The sequence below is a fragment of the Arachis ipaensis genome, chromosome B01 (assembly GCF_000816755.2).
Source record: "Arachis ipaensis cultivar K30076 chromosome B01, Araip1.1, whole genome shotgun sequence".
NCBI classification, from domain to species: Eukaryota; Viridiplantae; Streptophyta; class Magnoliopsida; order Fabales; family Fabaceae; genus Arachis; species Arachis ipaensis.
This window is the reverse complement of record NC_029785.2, coordinates 24831127-24837578: the sequence shown is the minus strand read 5'-3', so window position 1 is coordinate 24837578 and position 6452 is coordinate 24831127. Positions and strand designations below refer to the sequence as shown.

The window sequence follows — 6452 nt, the reverse complement described above, 5'->3', positions numbered from 1 at the left end:
ATAAACAACTTCATTATTTTATTATATTTTCAAAAATCAACACATCACCATAAGAATGATGAAGAGATAAATAAATCATAAAATAATTATCGTAGTACTTTAATTTATTGCAAGTAATAATCATTCTATTTTTCTATCTCGATTCTTTTTTTCTCTTTATGTCTTGGTTTTTTTTTTGTCAGGAATATGTGGTTTCTTTGAGTGTATTTGATGTTTTTAGTTTTCTTATGTGTTCGCATCTTTTATTGTTTTTCTTGCTTTTAATTCTTTTTTTTAGGTTTAATTATAATTTCAACTTCTAATCTCATTATTTTTAGTTATCTTTTGCTATTAAGATGTTTGTTAAGTATTTTCAAGAAAATATAGTTAAAAGAAAGGCAAATCAAGTAGCAAAAGAAGGTTATTAAGGGAGCAAAGCATTGTATGGAAGATCAAGAGCCTAGCACGTAAGAATCAAGCCATGCAAAGCCATGCAGAAAAAGGAGAAGTTTAGGCGTGACATGCCTTAGAGAGGCAAGTAAAGGGGTGCCAAACCCTGAACATTGAGAAATAGGCGTGCCACAAGGATGCAGGGGCGTGCCACGCCCTGTCAAAATCAAACCAGACATGCCACATGAAGAAAGGAGTGTGTCACGCATGAAGGCAAGCCAATCCCTGGGAGCAAGCCCAAGCCCAGGCGTGCCACGCCTAGAATGGGTTGTGCCATGCTCTAGCCAACTAAAGAGAGGGCGTGCCACGCAGAGAAGAGGGTGAGCCACACCCTGACCCAAACACAAAGGGCGTGTCACGCTTAGTATCAAACTGTTTAGCCTAGTATGCTTCTAATGCTAAAGTCTCAAGGCCCAACTTCAAGGATTTGATCACTACAAGATTTCTGCTTGTTATTGGGATTTTTTTGCGGAAGTTTTAGAAAATCTCTACAACATATTTTATTTATGGCAAAATATGAAATCCCCATTGATTAATGTTAGTTTAAATTCTTAAGCCCAATTGTCCAAACACATGGCCCGTCCCTAACCTACTTTGATTAAATCCAAACAAATTTAACTCTAAACAAAAACTTGTCCAAAAAAATTAGAAGAGGAAGAAGAGTGAGAATGAAACCCTAGATCTACTCGCCGCCACCGTATTCATCTCTTCGCCATTGTCACCATCAATCTCGCCGTAGCATTTGAGATCAGAGGGAGAGTAACTGGCGACGCCCGCGACGCCATCCTTGCCGACATCCAGGAGCAGGTTTCCATCCTCAACTCCACTTTCTCATGGAAGGAGTCAGATCGAGCCGCCGCCAAGTGCGCCACTCACGTGCTCGTCGATCTTGCCAAAAACGGTAAATCCTCCGTTCTCATTCTTCGATCTCCTAGCGTGTTGCTCTCTTCATTTCGGTCTTTGGCAAATTCGGTTGTGCATGTCTCTCGATGTAAATCCTTTGGTGGTTGTATCTTACAGAAGAAGTGGTGAACGTGATTGTTGAAGGTGGAGCAATTCCAGCTTTGGTTTAGCACCTCCAAGCTCCTCCCGTGACAGAAGAAGACCTCGTTCAGAAGCTGTTGCCGTTTAAGCATGAGGTTGAGAAAGGGAGTACTTTTGCACTTGGACTTCTTGCCGTCAAGGTAACTTCTACTCCTCCCTCCCCTAGCATTAATTATGGTTTAGGAATTATTACATTAGAACTCATTTGTGCCGTGGGTTTTGTACTCTGAGGTGTATCTGATGTTTGATGTGATTCTGCAAAAGTGCAAGTTAAGATTATGGTTATTCTTCGATAACTACCAATTACTAGATAATATATTCCTGTAATAAATTACCAGAAGCGTTAGTTTATTTAAATTCTCTTACTCAGTGTTAATTTTAAAATGTTATATTTATGTTTTTTGGGAATACTAGGAAAATAATAACCCAAATTATCTTATTTAACTTAATATTTAAACTCTTGCATGTGTTTTATTTATAGTTGTTGTATTGAAAGGTTGAAAAGAAGATTGATTTGGTTTATGGTGGAAGAAGATTAGGACTAATGACTTATATACTATTATATATTGTTTTTATTGTAAATTTTTTCTAAACTGTCTTGAACTTTATTTCTTTATCTTTCATGGTTAGAGTGATTCCTAAAGCTCTGTTGCATTGTGAGGTACAATTCCATCTTTAGTTACTATATGATCATGTATGTGAATCTTTTGATCCGAATTTTTGCTTATGAAAAGCTTATGCTGATCAAATCCCTCGTTTAGATATCTGGAGAAACCTTTGGAAAAGTAAAAACAGTTGTGCAAACATGCATGAAAGGAAGTCAATAATGGCTAAACACGCTGATGCATTCATAACTCTTCCTGGTACATTCTCAATGTTTTTGTGGATTCTATTTCATAGCACTTCCTTTAGATTTGGTTTTTGCGTTTAAGTTTCACCTAGGTCTTGCTGGATTGTTCGTAGGGCTCTTGATTGGTGTTGTTAGCTGCTTTATTTTGTTATTAACATTCATTGCAAGAATAAATTGGATGAATGAAGCTGCCAAAGCTCAAACATTGGTTTGTGTACAGGTGCAGGATGTTCCAAGACATGACGTAAATCATGTCCATGAAGAAGAATAAGTTTAGAAGTATGTTTTAACATCCTCATCATCCCTTAATGCATGTATATCTCCAAATACTTGGTGTGGGGTTGAGAACAAATTTGAAACGTCTCAAACACCCTATGTACGAGAGGCTAGTTTTTGATGCTGTTAGTTATTTAATATCTAAAGATAGAGATGATGACGTGGCTTATGAATTACATGCTAAAGTGAGTTCACCTTCATATATAGTTTTCCCTTAATTCATTGTTCTTTTTCTATATCTATGCTTATTTATCTATAACAGTTATGTTCTACTTAATAACTGAGCTTTTATTCTCGAGTTTGAGGACTAGTTGTTACTCATGCTTGGAAAATTCAATATTAAATTTTGACTTATTTTATTTGGTATGCTACAGCCCTACTGCATATTCCTGCACTATGAGTGTTTAATAGAAATACCAATACACCAATTGACGGGATTTGAATGATCTGCTAACATAAAATATATACATGTATGTGAATGTAATTCACAGAAAATTATTATGTTATGCTATTTTCTCTTTATTAATTATTCTCTTTTATTTTCTTATTTTTATTTTACAAATTAAACTCACTCATGGATTTAATTTCTGATTTTATTAGGCATTTGCTTAGGTTTCTTCTATTTCTGGAATTAAAGTGGGTACTGATTTTTTTCTCGCCAGTTTTTTGCTATTGCTTTTGAATAAGTGCTTGTTGAGGTAAGATAATAATCATATCCTGTTTTATTGTAAATATGTTAGAAGTCTATTATAACTTTGTAGTTTATTCCCTGTTCTGAAAAGAAAATGAGTGTGAACAGAAAGGGAAAAAGCAAAGAAAATGTCCCTATTCTGTTGTGAATTTTTCATTCTCTTAATCTATACTGCTTTCACCCTTTTTCTGGCACCATTTTGTTTCAACCTCTTTTCTAGTTCCAACCTAATTTCTGAAAACTTTAAATTATTTAGTATAAAATTTCTCCTGTATCTTGATTCCTTTATAACATTGGATACGGGTTAGCCATAATGTTATGTATTTGATATCATGAAATGAATAGAGTAATTGGTTATTGATTTTGTTTTCATGGTTATTTGAAGTTAGGGTTGCAAACATTGAAAATGCTTGCATAATTGTGTAGGTATGAGTTCCAAGGTTTACCAGATGCATTCTCTCCTTCAGTTCCAAGGTCTTTTGGGATTGCATTCATATTTTCATTTTGAGATTTTTATGTAATTAAAATTTAGATGATATTGAAATATTGAAATTGTTGTTTTATTTTACTTTTTAAAGAAAAACAGTAATAGTTATGTAGAATAATACCATATGCAATTATGTTTGGAACTATTGATGTTGGGAATTTTTTATATTTAGAATCATGTCTTATATTGAGGAATTGTGTTATAAAAAAATTTAGTTTTTAAATTTTGATATTAAAAAATAAATTTTTAATTTGAGAATATGTAAATGAGATGAGATTAATGAATGATTTGAAATTAAAAATAAAATAATTACAGGATTTGTAGAGGTTTGAAAATCTCACAAAATAGTTAATTTGTGTTAAATTAAAAAATCAATTTGTGGGGTTTTAAACTGCCACAAAAGTGATTTAAAACTGTCACAAAAGTTTAATATAAAACCCCCACTAAACACACACAAAACCTCCACTGAATCGATTGGGGAGGTTTTTAAAAACTCCCACAAAAGATCTCGTGGCACCTCAAATTTTAGGGGTTTTAGAACCCCCCCCCCCCCACAAACCATTTGGTGGGGGTTATAAACCTCCACAAATAAGAAAAAAACTGCCACAAATAAACAAAAATCTTGTAGTGGATTTCAAGTGAAGATTGAAGAAGATTCTGTAATTAATTAGTTTTTTGAATTTGATTTGATTATGTTTTGAATTCTAGGATTTGAATTAATTAGAGATTATCTTAATTATTTTGATTAAGATAAGATTAGGTTTTAAGATTTCAATTAGAGGAAACCTAGGTATAAATAAGTGAATTACATTCACAATCGAAAGGGAGTTTCTCGCAGCAGTCCATTATTGATTTTGCACCCAACAGAAGTCACTAAACCCTTGTCAAAAGGTTAGGAGCTCTGTTCATGTTTCAATGGTTAATTAATCTAAGTTTTTTTTTCTTTTAAAGCTTTGCATTAATCTATTTATGATTGAGTATTTCGTTCTTCATCACTAAAGATTTAGTAGCATCGACAGGTGTGCTAATTCTGTTTTGGATTTGTTTACTGATTCGATAGAACTAATTTTCAAATCGTGCTTGAAAACTCTTTCACATAACTTTCTGAATCAACTAGACGTAGTGATTTTCTAAGTGTGCGACACAATACATGATTTTTTATTACCTTAGTTTTGAATACGTGGTATATAATTTGGATTAGGACAATTTTCGAAAATTGTGTTTTTTCATTGAGAAACTGAATCGGATTTTTGAACTTAACCTCTTTGATTAATTGATCGACCAAGACATTGGCGGTTGATTGATTAAAGAGAAATCGAGGAGCCGAAACATTGGAAATCGATTACTTTAATTCGTTATGAACAAAGATTTGCAAGCTTTAGAATTAAGTTAACAAGGTTTAATTCTCCTAAGAACATGAACATCTCCGAAACCCTAGACATCCATTACTATTAATTTTTTCAAACTCAACAAGCACTTTTCGAAGTATTCATTCTTTAAGTTTCAAGCCTTTCAAGTTTTCAGCAAGTTCCAACATTCATCAATTCTAGATTCTATTGATCTAATTAGTTTAATTCGGTATTTGCATACTCAGTTCTTTAATTTTTGTGAAAACAATATTCACTCAACGTGATATTACTTGAACAATTTGGTACACTACTTGTTGATATTCGTAAACTTTACTTTTTACTCATCATTCTCTAAATCTTATATTATGTATTTTAGAGTAATCCCTTCTAAAATTACCCTCATTTTTCTCTTATATATTAATTTTTTTATTTCGAAAGCCATTTTAATATCTCTCTCTGATCTCTCTCTCCGCGATATAATACTGTCAATTCTGTAAAAAGATTTACAAACCAAAAGCAAAAATAATGGTAGTTTTCTTTTATATTACATTAGCATTTATTAAACCATACTTAGCTTTATAAATAGTGATTTAAAACTAAATATGAGATTTGTCACTTTAATATATTAATTTCTCTACTTCCAAGGACACTTTAATCACTCTCTCTTTCTCTCTCTCTATCTTTCCATAATATAATGTTTTTAATTCTGTGAAAAATTTGCCAACCACAAATAATTCTAATAGTAACTTTCATTTCAATTTTTAGATTCTATATAATAAAGAATACTTCATTGAAATTGCTCTTAACAATAGGCAATATTAGCACAAAAGGAAAAAATTTAAGGATGACTATTTGGAAAAAGTAACTAAATGAAGAAAAGTATATCCACCATATTCATCTATATATACGGGCAAAAGATATAACTTCAATGGAATTAAAGCAAGGTTTAGAGGTAAACATAAAGAGAATTATTCAAGAAATAAAATTAAAGAGGAGAATAACCTAACATTTATTCCATAATAAGCTAAGGCTCAAAAATCTCACAAAGTATGTCTCTTCACATTCAACCTAACGAAACAAGCTAGCTTGAAATATAAAATATTACCATATATTAAACAATAGAATATTTTATATAAAGTAAAAAAAAAATGTCTGACGGGATTGAATCAATTCAAAGTTTGTGTACTGCATCACAAGATGTGGTTACAATATATTATATTTTTGAATTATGTAATTTGATCACAATGTAACCGCATTAATTAGAACTTCAAGAAACTCTATAAAATCACCCTCGGTAATATTAAGAAGATAAAAAATAACTAAAAT

The 6452-nt window shown here is 32.0% G+C and overlaps 1 long non-coding RNA gene across 7 annotated transcripts; it reads left to right on the top strand.

Annotated features, from left to right (window-relative positions):
• Positions 930-3944, top strand: LOC107627691. Of its 7 annotated transcripts, none has more exons than XR_002359753.1 (6): positions 933-1330; positions 1450-1613; positions 2104-2134; positions 2235-2336; positions 2544-3069; positions 3200-3944. It is a non-coding gene; the product is annotated as an uncharacterized LOC107627691 (long non-coding RNA). The 7 variants fall into 7 exon arrangements; XR_002359752.1 differs by lacking the exon at positions 2104-2134 and having other exon boundaries at positions 934-1330; positions 3200-3297; positions 3717-3944; XR_002359754.1 differs by lacking the exon at positions 2104-2134 and having other exon boundaries at positions 945-1330; positions 2544-2784; positions 2899-3069.